This window comes from Notothenia rossii (assembly GCF_949606895.1).
Source record: "Notothenia rossii genome assembly, chromosome: 4".
NCBI classification, from domain to species: Eukaryota; Metazoa; Chordata; class Actinopteri; order Perciformes; family Nototheniidae; genus Notothenia; species Notothenia rossii.
The window spans coordinates 11791058-11804525 of record NC_136902.1 but is presented as its reverse complement, the minus strand read 5'-3'; the positions used below and the strand labels follow the sequence as shown (position 1 = coordinate 11804525).

Below are 13468 nucleotides of genomic sequence, written 5' to 3'. Positions count from 1 at the left end.
AAATATAATTAATGCAAATAAACTACTTCTACTAATAATAATAATCATAATCAATTAAATAATATAAATACTATATTATTTTATTATAATATAGTTGTAATATAGTCAAGACAAAACATGCTTATTACATGCTCAAAAACGGATATTTCTTAAATCTGGGGGGTGTGCGTGGAGAACTGCGCTGAGAACTGCGCACAAGCCGAGCTCATAAGCCGAGGCCCCCTGTGCGAGGCCCCCTGCGCAATGTGATGCCCCATGCAGCCTGCATGATCGGCCTGTAGGGAGGGATGGTATGACTATAACCTCAGTTCAAGCTAATTATTTGATGTGTGAAGACAACTCTATAATGTAATAACATATCAAGTGGGTATCAGTAAATATTTACAGACATCAGTTATGTACAAAATCAAGTTTATTACTATTTTGGTAAGATAAAAGAGCATATGTAGCAAGACACAGGTTACAATATATGATAATGCACATGACAAAGTAAAGAAAAGAGGTGCTGCAGCACAGGTCATTTGAGAAAAAAAGTAATTTTTCAACATTAAAGCATGGAAACATGTCACAGTAGAAGCACTCATTTCAAACTCAAATAAGCTTAATATGTCAGCTTTAACGTAAAAATTGCACACTTAATCAAATCCAGACAGAAACATCTACATGTTAGCTAGCTGTGTTAGCGTGCTAGTGTTGTGCCTGTCAGCTAGCTAAACACCGCGGGTTAGTTGTTAGACTGCTTTGTGTTTGGTGTCACTTTACTACCTTTTTATTCACTTAAAACAGTCAGCTAGCTGAAATCTGATTATTAAGTCAGAATGGCTGAAGGGAGCTGTGAAAATGAAGAACAGTAAAGGCAGATATATGTACACAATATGAACCTGAAAATAAGCATAATATGTCCGCTTTAACTATAGAACTGCATAAGGGCACCAAGTAACTTTCCACAAGTCAAGTCCCTTCTTCTGCGTCATCTTCCTCATCTGAGCTGTTGTCACTTTGCCAGTCTTTTTCTTCTTTCCTCGTCCTCCTCCTCCACCAGCCTAGGACTGGGTTCCAGAATTCCTCTGTAGGCGCCTTCTGCTGTTTGAGTCTGAGGTCATGCAGATTTCTCCTTAGAAGACACATAAGGCCCTTGTACCCCTCCTCTGTGATTCCATTCGGATAGCCTACAAGTTGTATAGCAAACATATACATTGTGAAAATCATTCAGAGAAAACGTATTTAGGTCAAGAAAGACTAGAATGCAGTCAGACTCAAATAAAAACAAACAGATGGATAAAATCTTCTTTAAAGTGTGTTTGCCTTTGCTGGTTTGAAAAACATTGACTTATGTATTTTAAAGTGAATAAATCCATGTGGTTCACTTACTTCCTGTCTGTGTGATCAATGAAACTGGGGCCATCAGTGTCTGGACCTTTGATACAGAGTCCCTGAGGTACTGACAGTGCTGCATCATCTCCTTCACAAAGATCTGCTTTGCTTCTGGTCAAACAGCCCCTTCTTAGTGAGAATGTCCACACCGTCTGAGAATGAATATAAACATTTTACATTAATGAACACATTTTATGACTACAGTTTTGTAGATTAGAAGTCAAATCTTTATACAGCACCTCTGTTGGGTTCCTGCCAAGGCCAGATCATGCTCTCTGCAGATTTGGTTGAGAGTTTCTCCACAACCGTGTTGGTGTCAATAGGGTCACCATCAGGTTGCTGGTTGTACTTGTGGATGTCCTCTAGCAACCTTTTCTTTTCTTGGGCAACCTTTTGGACGATCTTTTGATGCCTTTTGTTACGATCTGTAACTTTTTGTTAGGTTTTGTTTGTTTTGTTTGGCTCAAAAAACTGTGAACACATTTGAATAACGCAGAAAACCTGTCTTTGTTTGTTTTGGGAATGTATGCATATGACTGTAGTTAATGCATTTCCGTGGGGAGTATTTTGTGGAAAAAGCAGATTATCCGTTTATTATTTCTGTTTACCTTTTTATAATATAATTTCATTCAAGAACCCCTTGTGCGTTTAATTAACACAACTATTTTAGATAGTTGGTCGTTACAAGTGAATAGCATATATTTAAAATGTCTACATTTTAATGGCCTGCAGATTGGAGCTAATGGCGGCTTGCCCAAGCTCTACCGAGCAAGTTCTGCTTTGGAAATTTGAAGAGTTTTGTCTGTGTACAGTACTCAATATTTATACATCTACAAGTTGATCAAAGTTGTTTTTGTTTGTTTTGTTGAGCAGATGCATTTATCATCTCTGTAATATTTATCTATTTCTTCGCTTCTACTTGTGTTGTGAAATACTTGTCTTGTGCTTGATTAAAGGTGGGGTAGGTAATTTTGGAGAAACCAGCTGGAGTGCGCTGGAATTTGAAAATACACAGCCGGATAAAAATCTGCCACTTCCTTACAGAGCCCCTCCTCCAACATAGGGCTGAATGATTAATCGATTTTAAATCGAAATCGCGATTTTTTAACCTTTTTTTTTTTTCTTCTTGTGTGTCAGTCATCCACACCAATCAGAAGTGCTGTGCTCCACATGTACCAGCCATTGTTAACCAATAAGAAGTGGCCCATTATAGAAGGTGATAGACAGATTGATCCAATCACCTGCCAAGTATTTTTGAAAGTGCCTGCCCTTTCCAAATGGCTTCCAATGGAGCTTTCCTAGATGGTTTGGTGAAACAAACCATCTGAGTCAGGTTAGTAATGCTCCATCACATGTTTTACATCTATTACGGGGTGAATCTTAAACTGAAGCTTGACTTTAAAGCAACCCAACGGAAGTTTCATGTAAGTTTAGTTATTTCACTCGTAGCTCAGGCTGCGGGGGTGCTAAAGACGGGAGCATGTTGATACGAACTTCCTAGCCGGAGTTATGGCCGCTTTTTACAATAAACTTCCGTTGGGTCGCTTAAAAACAAATATCGCAATTCGAATCGCAATCGCAATATTTGTCAAAAAAAATTCCCAATTTGATTTTTTCCCAAAATCGTGCAGCCCTACTCCAACACACACGAATGCGCACACGACCAATGAGGGCACGAGATAAGTTTGTGCACAGATGGAAGGCTGACAGGCAGGTAGGCCATCCAGTTATTTTAGCCGGCCCGGCTAAAATGATTGGTCGTGCTTTTTACAGTACTCAGCTTCCACAGATGAAATTTTTGTATGGATTTTTTGTCAAAGCACTTCAGATATTCATTGCTATCGGGATGTTTTTAGAGCATTCAATGGAATATAACAAAAAGTGTATCTCGAGCCGGTTTCTCTAACTTACCTACCCCACCTTTAAGTTCATGACAGGAAATAAAAAACTGTTACATACTGACACCTTTTCGTCTCGGTTCTTTAACAGCACTGACAGCGATTTGACCATTAACTGCCTTCAAATCCAAAGTTAACGCTTGCCAGGGACGTGCACAGACATTTTGGGGGTCGGATGCTCAAGTGAGAAAAAGGGCACTTCCCATAATCATTTATAAAAAAAAATGTTAAAACAAAAAGTTAAATATAGTTGCACATCTCTGACTTACTGACCAATTTATTTTAATACCCTCACACTCACGCAATTGTTTAATACTCAACAGAATTCTACAAAATAATCAGCTAACACAGAGACAATGGTCTTCTTTAGTATTCACTACGTACAAGAACAGACAACAAACTAGTACAATTAATAGCCAACAATCAAAATGATGAAGTTACTGTTTAAGTACATTACGGCAAAAAGATCGTTTTCTCATTTTGGTCTATTTTGACCTTGCGATTGATCAAATTATAGCAAATTAATCACATAACCAAGTATGGGCTGCCCCTCCCTACAGGCCAATCACGCAGGCTGCATGGGGCCCCGCCCAGAGGGCCTCAGCTGCTGTGCGCAGTTCTCCGCACAGTTCTCCGTGCACCCCCCGCGAGAGTGAGAGGTGACAAGGGAGCACGTCTGTAACCCGACACCATTGCAACGAATCAACATCTGACCAATCACGGCTTTGATACGGCCAGTCAACCCAGTCTCACGGCATTTCATGTTCACCAACACGATTTTTAATCTATTGATTCGTGTTCACCAACACGATTTTCCCCTTTTTTTCGTGTTGCACAGCACGATTTTAAAAGCAATGTATTTCTATTGGTAGTCTTTCCCCTTTCTTTCGTGTTGCACAGCACGATTTTGAAAACAATGTATTTCTGTTGGTAGTCTCACGGCATTACGTGTTATAGGAAGACCGGAAGCTGTGTGGTTCATAAAAACATGTTCTTACTCAATATCAAGCCACGATTATTGCTTTTATTTAAAATCGTATCATTTCGGACTTTTGTTGCTGTCTGTGAGGAAAATAAATGGGGCTCATTTTTCCTTCTAATTTGTTATTCTTTTCAAAATAACACACTGTTATTTAGTCAACAATAACACACAATTATCCTTGTTTTTATTTATTTGTTTAATTCTATAATCTCTGGCTTTTTTGCCGTCCTTCAGGAACTGAATTTCAAAATAAAAATAATCGGAAACAGACGTAGGCCTATAAGGGACATTTCGAGCATCATCGAGTTTAGGATGGCCGAAGACACTACACTACCCATAATCCCCAATTAAAATGAACCAATTAAACATCTCTCTGACACAGTTTAAATACATTTCAAGTGGAAGAATTGTTCGTGTCTCCTCTTCGTGTCTCGGGAAGCTGGAAGCTGTATTATTGAATTTATTTAAACGCGCACATGACCAATGAGGGCACGAGATAAGTTTGTGCACAGATGGAAGGCTGACAGGCAGGTAGGCCATCCAGTTACTTTAGCCGGGCCGGCTCAGATGATTTGTCGTGCTTTTTACAGTATTACGGCTTCCACAGATGACATTTTTTTATGGATTTTTTGTCAAAGCACTTAATATATTCATTGCTATCGGGATGTTAAGAGCATTCCATGGAATATAACAAAAAGTGTATCTCGAGCCAGTTTTTCAAACGTACCTACCCCACCTTTAATAAGACTACATAATTGTATGTTACTACTCTATATTACTCTTACGACTGCAGCCACAACATACGGGAACGTTTTACATCGTAGCACGCAATTTCAACAGTGTCAAGCTATGCTTGGATTGTGTTACATTTTTAATTATGCAATAGTCATTGTAAGTGTTAACTGTTAATTGTTGAGTGGTCACACATTTGTATCTTATTGTACTTTAAGATTATCAGGGTTTGAACTGGTACTCAGGATACTGATTTATTTGTATTTTGTGTTTGTCTATAAAATATTTTCTACTTCTACTGTGTAACCCTTCCTGGTAAATACATGATTCTGCAAAAGCTTAACTCAGCATCTAGGTCTATGAAGGGCATACAACTAGATGCTGTCATCAGTGATGTTATAGTTGTAGTTATATAGTTGTTGTTGATGTTTCCTTTCCATTTCTTTAAACAGTAAATATATTATTTTGTCATTACAGCTTGAGAAACTCCATGCCATTGGCGTTAAACCAGTGCTGCTTCTTGGCAAGGAGACCAGGAAGAAGGACGTCAAATGTGAAATCCTAACCCCTCGCTGCACACTGACCGCCTATGCCCAGGATTACCTTGACAAGATAGACACTTTTTATGAGTACCTTTGTGAAGGTGAGATGCTTGCACTATATCTTCACAGTTCACAGTATTGTGTACACAAAATGTTTGTATCAATGGAGAGCTTAACATTTCCTTATAACCAACACAGTTATATGGAATGAGTTTGGATCAACTCATTTAATAAAGTCAGTTAAGTTAACAACAACTTACAACGACCGTTTTCAATCCATCCAAATCTTGTGGGACAACAACTTGATCCAGTATTTATCCTTTGATACAGCCAGAAAGCAGTCATTCGAGCCATTTATTGGGGTTTGGCAAACTATATTTTTGTGAGACAACTAACACACATCCTTTCTACCTGTTAACTGTCACTATTTTTAGCTGCAAAGTATTACAAAAGTTGAAAGTAATTGCAAAATATTTAGGGTTATGGACAACGTTTGACTGTTTATTATTTTAGCAAACTACATACAATAAATACATTTTTAAACACTGAGTATGTAGCCTAATGAGACATGGCTTACTCTGCAGAGGGGACTTGTGGACATTTAACTGTTATTTATCTGGAAATAGTTAGGCAAGTTTACGTGAATTTGAAAAACCATTTTGGGGTATTGTGCTACCACTTACGCATTCATTGTATACAAATTGAAAGTTGTAAAGTTGTTAATGTCAAGGTAGTTAGGTTTGATGACTGAAATGTATGTTTAAGCTTGAGCCATCCCTTAAGCAATTTCCTTTTAGCAAACCGTTCCTAAACGGTTTCCTTTATCAACGCCCAAAAGGGAGACATATTTTGAGGTTAATGGTAAGAGCACAATACATGAAGACGATCCCAGTTGACCACATATTCAGTTTGGCAGTTCTGTATTAAGGTCATGTTTCTCAGGTTGTAAACAAAAGCACTTATCCAGTGCATCCAGAGGTCCCTTTACATTACATTTATGTTTTTATCCAAAGCGACTTGCTACTTATTTGATTGCACTTATGCAAAACACATTTGCGTCAGTCTCATAAATGCTGAACAAAATGTGCGGATGTAAATAATGTAAGGGAACATACATGCACACGTCTATATGTTATCTACCGACAAATTGACATGTCACATCACATGTAGAATGTAGACACAAATCGGAAGAATAATATCGCAAAAACAAAACCATAAATGGTTGACTGGATAAATACCACTATTTCTCTGCTATTAACTTTGACTGCACACAGTCTTATGACATGACGAGTATATTTTTGACCCTGTCTGGAAACATACCTTAAGCACGCTGTATTTCTTATTTCTAGATATATGAGTTAACCTCTTTGTCTTAAGCAAGTCAAGACCAACATTTGTTTAACTTGCACAGGTTGGACACAGGACTCCACTGGCCAGGGGGTTGCGGAAGATCCTGAGGAAGAGACAGTCACGCTGAACCTCACACCCTGTGACCCATCTGAACCAGAAAACAACTGGGAGGAGGCAGGGACCACAGAGAGCCAGGTGCCAGAGACAAGCACCGTGCAGGTGGAGGTGCTGAAGACCCCCCCCCCCCCCCCCATGAAGGCTACCACCACGGAGGGGCCAGGTAATAAAATAGATAGATAGAATCGGAGGGATGAAACCCTCTTTAATGGTCACACATGCAGAGCACACAGCACACACAGTGACATTTGTTCTCTGAGATTTGCAGCTTTTATATTTATAAAAGTCAAGAGCGTTTTCTGATATTTTCCTAAAAAATTATTGTCGGTAACTTGTTGACAAGTCATGCTTCAACAATATCTCAAAACACCTAATTGCACTTCTTGCATTTTTGGGAATAATGATTGTTCCAATAGGTAAATAATAATAACAACAATAGCTTAATCTAAATAACAATTTCACCTACAACTTCATAAATATGAAAGGAAAATGGGATACTTGGGTATGTGTATATCCTTAGGTACTCGGATATAAATAAATATTAAACGTTTAGAAAAATACAGTCTTTCATTCCTGAACAGACATGTGGTTACTATATGGTTATATCTTTTTCACACAAAAATGTAAAGCAACAGCAGGCTTACTTTACATTTGATAAATCACAAAATAAAACTCCTATGTGATTTGGTTTACACACAGAAAGGGTCTTACATTGTAGCGTTGGGCAGTAGGTCGATTACATCAAAATGATTTGGCTCATGTCCATATATTGTACGAGAGGTTGATATCATTAATATTGTGGTCTACCTAAAGCAATCCCTGACCATAGGGTTAAACTTCGAAGCAACTCATGCAAAAAAGTCATGCAGCATATTTAAACTTTATACTCAAGAACTGCATTTAGATACGACACTGTCCCATAATGAACATACGGTGAATAAACTTAGGTTTTTGAATCAAAGTTAAATTCATTTAACGTTACAGCACAACATGTTAATATTTATCAAACTATTCCTTACACATAAAGTATGGAGTCAATTATATAGGCAAGACAACAAAACACCTAGACTTCATAGATCAACCTCAATTAAATCGCAATAACAAAAAAATATCTGTACCTAACACCTATTGCATCATGTGATGCTGCATTTGTGGGATGTATCTTGAAACTTGAGTTTAAGCTTAACTTGGTGTACTGTATGTATATAGTAATATTTCTTCTTCAACCCACAGCTGTCAGGACAGGGTCCGTGAGGGACACAGTACTTGGTCTTTTGTATATCTTTATATTTTGTAGTGCTCAAAAGCAGACCGTGATAGAAAGGCCTACAAGATAGTGGAGGAAATACCATCTGACTCGAGTGAAGATGATGTTAGTGGCAGTGATGACGACATACTGCCGGAAAAAGGAGCTAATGAAACTGACAGCGCAGCTGAGGATGCTGAGGGAGTTGAGTTTGAGGAAGGAAAAGAAAATCTGGCTGTGACCTTAGACCAGGGGTTGGCAACCCGCGGCCCACGGGCTGCATGCGGCCCTTTAAGCCCTCTGCTCTGGCTCCCTTGAGCTTAGACAAAAAATAAGAAGGAAATCAAATAAAAGTATTTGTAGGACTATTTATATTTTGTTGCATGGTTGAAAATGTTTTGTATCTTGTATTTTGAGGTGATACTGTGACACATAAATAAAAAACAAAACGGTTTTAATTAGGTCAACTAAAATATGCGTCACATCCTGCTACGGTCCCGCGCGAGTGCCTTTTCCTGCGGGTGAATAACCTGACCCCCGGCTCGATGAGCGAACTATGGATAAATCAAAGAAAAGTACCGGAGGAACACAGGATTTAATTCTGTGTGGACAGAGTTATATGCTTTCACAGCAAACGATGCTGGTTTACCGGTATGTTTGGTATGTAGAGAGAAGTTGTCAAAGGTGCTGCACTGCAGCCTTTACGTATCGAGGAACAACGGGAACAACACGGAGAGGAAGACAGCTGACGATCTTCAGTCATAATTCAATGGGGTATGTAATTTATTTCAGAAACACTTTTTGTTATATTCCATTGGAATGCTCTTAACATCCCGATAGCAATGAATATATTAAATGCTTTGACAATATATATACATACAAAAATTAATCTCTGGAAGCCGTAGCGCTGTAAAAAGCACGACCAATCATCTAAGCCGGTGTCGGTACCAGATGTGTTCGGGGTACCATATGTTTTCGGGGGCCGTCTCTTACCAATGACGTCACGCATTGTACGCATTGTGATTGGCTGTACGGTAATTTACCCAGGGGTGCTCGGGGGCAAATCACATCTACAGATCATGACGAACCGAATTTAATTATTCCTATGCTCCTAGCGTGTGAAAATGTTTGTGAAAAACATGTTAAAAAAACATGAAAACGGAGCAATGGCTGTACGCCATTGGCTGTAGGGCAACTCAAGAGGAACATCATACACGGTCAAATTCCGAACATTTAAACATAGCCTACACTTTACTTTGTCCGTTATTATATGTAGAAGATGAACTACCTCTCTGAAAGGTCCCAATGTGTTCATTTTGATGGGCTGTCTTCTGAGTGGTTAAACATCACTAAAGATTTTCTGACTTCTGACTGCTTTGGATATATAATTACACCACAATAAGGTTTTACTATCACAGTGCACTGAGATTTGTGACAAACTGTAAAGCACTTACGCATTGCTGTACACTGTAAACCAAGGCGGTTTTGCCATCACTTACTGTACTGAGGCTCAGTCACTGGTCCATTTTCATTTAGAAAAGCCATGTTGGATAAAGTACCATCTTATATCTGCTCCCTGATCTCTCGGCAAATTGAAAGTACTTATTGCCTGAGATCTCATGCTGTGGTTTTATTAAATGTGCCAAGTGCTAGGACTGTCTTAGGGAAGAAAGCTTTTAGATGTGCAGCTCCACTAACTTGGAACAGTCTGCAAAAAGAATGTAAAATTACCAAGCTGGTACCACAACATGTTTTTAAAGCTCGGTTGGATGCTCCACAGTCAGATGCTGTTGGTACCTGTACATGTGGATAGATATGTAAATTGTAATCCCTGTATTTTTTGCTGTATGATGTCCTTTTGTTGTTCTGTTGTTTATGTTTTTATGTCTTCATGTGGAACCTACTGCTGCAGGTCTCCCTTGAAAAATAGATCATTGATCTCAATGGGATTTTACCTGGATCAATAAAGGTTTTGAATTGAATGTCGAGCATTAACTGCAAGTCACTCAAATGCATAAACTGGAGAATAATTATGTTACAAGTGTTACAGAAAACATATCCAAGTGTAACAAACATCCAGTATTAACCTTACTGTTTTTTTACTAACAGTAACCAACTAATAATTTTCATGAAGTGCATATTTATTCCAAACTCACTATATATATATATATATATATACACAATAAAACATAATGCACAATGGTACACAGTATCCAAAGTCTTTAGGCACTGGTTGGAGGCATTCATGTAAAGCAGATCACCAGAATCCAATACTGGTAAAAACGTTGCAGAGATCAAATGTTTCCTTGTCTGAAAGGAGAAACCTAATTTTAAAACAACATTTTCAGTGTGTGACTTGAAAGATAAGTTCTGATCAATAATAAAACCTAGATATGTGTATGTAGTGACCCTTTCAATGTCAATGTCAGTCCCTTGAACAGTACAAATGTTGGGGAGAAAATAAGTTAACTTTTTGCGATTTGAGAATATCATGAGTTTGGAGTTGTCTGCATTTAATACTAACTTGAGTTGAGATAAATGGGATGGAATAACATCAAAGGCAGACTGGAGGAAATCAAGACTTTGCTCTATAGAAGAGGATGAACAATAAATAACAGTATCATCTGCATAAAAATGGAAAGCAGCATTTGAAAAATTATTAGAGATTATTTACATACAGTATATGGTGAAATTATTGGTCCTAATATGGAACCTTGGCGCACACCCTTTCAAATCAAATCAATCAAATCAAGTTTTATTTATATAGCACATTTATAAACGATTTTTGGTCGAGCCAAAGTGCTGTACAAATAATAAAAATTACCCTACAGTAAAGACATTTTACAGCTAATACAACAGCAGTTTGTTCAGAATATCAGTATGAGAAGAAAACGACACCCTTTGTCCTTAGACCCTCACATCGTACAAGGAAAAACCTCAAGAGAAAACCCACAGTTTAAAGGGAAAAATGGGAGAAACCTCGGGGAGTGCAACAGAAGAGGGATCCCTCTCCCAGGACGGACAGACGTGCAATAGATGCCGTGTGTAAATCGAGGAGATAATACATTTTACAACATAGGTAGACCGAATGTTAGGAAATGCATGCGTCTATAATAATAGGATGAATCCACGAAGATGTCAACAATCCTGTGGGAGCCTTCAGGGAGGCAGCACGACGAGACCCAGGCAGGACCGCAGACAGGTTCAGCCACGACCCGAAGTCCACGACTTAATCCAGAACTCAGGATAGAGGATCCAGGATGCGGGACCACAGCAAGAGGATCAGCCTCGACTCAAGATCACATCAAGACACAAAAGAAGAAAAATTTGGCTGGGTTAATCGGAACATGAGAATACACAGATACAGACAGACAGAAGGAAGAACAAGCACTCCCTTTGGAGTGATATTTTTAAATATTGAAGTTAAATGCATCAATCTGGTGCACTTTGAGAGCAAAATGAAGAGATATATGGATACCTCTCAACATACATATGAAACAACTGTAAACAGATTTACTTTGTCTTTATGGATTCGATTGTGGACTTGATTGTGATTGCTGCACATTATCCCTTACTTAATAAATACTTTTTTTGATAATTTATTATATAGAAAAGTATATCATATTGATATATAATATATAATTTATTGATAATATATAATATAATCAAATATAACAATCAAAACGAAATAAGTAGTATTAAGTATTAGGGCTAAGAAAATATTGTACATGTGAAATAGTTGTATGTATTGATTTAAATTGACATGCATACGCTAAGAAAAATAGTCCGTTGTTACTGTTTGAACTAACGTACCAACGGCACTGAACATATTACATATTGCCTACCATATTACGTTTTATACTTCTTACCTTCGATTTCTCTTGTTCTTCTCCTCATTCGTCTTTGTTTTTCTTCAAGTTTTATTGTATTTCTTCAAGTTTTTATCTTGTTGGTCGAATGCACTTAAGCGTCAGCTAAATACAATGTAATGTAATGATCAAAAAAACCCTCTATACTCTAGACAGCGTGGGTAAATTACCGTACAGCCAATCACAATGCGTGACGTCATTACGTCGTGACGTCGTGACGTCACCGGTAAGAGACGGACCCCGAACACATATGGTACCCCGAACACATCTGGTACCGACACCGGCCCGGCTAAAATAACTGGATGGCCTACCTGCCTGTCAGCCTGTCAGCCTGTCAGCCTTCCATCTGTGCACACATTCATCTCGTGCCCTCATTGGTCATGTGCGCGTTCGTGTGTGTTGGAGGAGGGGCTCTGTGAGGAAGTCTGAAGGAAGAGGCATATTTTTTCCGGTTGTGTATTTTCAAATTCTAGCGCACTCAAGCTGGTTTCTCCATTCTTACCTACCCTACCTTTAACTATTTTTAGGGTGCAGCTATATGTTTTATTTATTTCAAAGTGGGCCCATTTTAATAATATTTGTTTTCCTTCTAATGTGCAGAGGACTCCCCAAGTGCTGTGTTTAATTTATTTTAAAGTAGGCCTGTGTATTATTTTTAATTCTCCTTATAGGAGTTCTTTGTTTCTTATTAGAGGTTAACAGTTTTATATAATGTAATAAATAGCCCAATCAATGCAAAAAAACTGTAGTTTTTGTCTGATATAACAATAAATACAACTTTATTAGCTATGAAATATGTTTTGCGGCTCCAGACAAAAAATGTTTGGGAAAAAGGAGCAAAATGGCTCTTTTGGTCAAAAAGGTTGCAGACCCCTGCCTTAGACGAAATGAAAACATTCATAGGAATAAATATGGTCATGTCATACATCAGATACCCAAGATCAAGAATGTACTGGTCATCAGAGACAGGGCTTCGTCTTAATCTGATAGCAGATGCCATGCCAGTAAACAGATTTGAGCAGATTCTGAGTTAAATTCACTTTCCCTTCAAGGGCCGTCTGTCTATCAAGCAGTACATCCCCAAAAAAACCAAACCCTGGGGTGTAAAAGTGTGGGTGAGAGCAGGATCCTCTGGATACATGTACAGGTTTGAAGTCTATCAGGGTGCAACTGTGCGTGGTCAGATCAGTCAATTGGGAATGGCTGCAGATGTAGTAATACGCCTCTGTGACGACATACAGCAAAAAAATCACAAGGTGTTTTTTGACAACTTCTTTACTACCATTCCACTCCTTCGGGTATTGAAATGCCAGGGCATATGTGGCACTGGTACATGCCGAAGAAACATGCTCCATGGA

General features: G+C 38.4%; 1 long non-coding RNA gene across 1 annotated transcript; it reads right to left on the bottom strand.

The window, feature by feature from the left end:
• Nucleotides 1–372: 372 nt before the first annotated feature.
• LOC307036183 lies at nt 373–4134 on the bottom strand. Its single transcript, XR_013807294.1, has 3 exons — nt 1614–4134; nt 1372–1526; nt 373–1169 (listed from the first exon to the last, which is right to left on the bottom strand). It is a non-coding gene; the product is annotated as an uncharacterized lncRNA (long non-coding RNA).
• Nucleotides 4135–13468: the final 9334 nt, after the last annotated feature.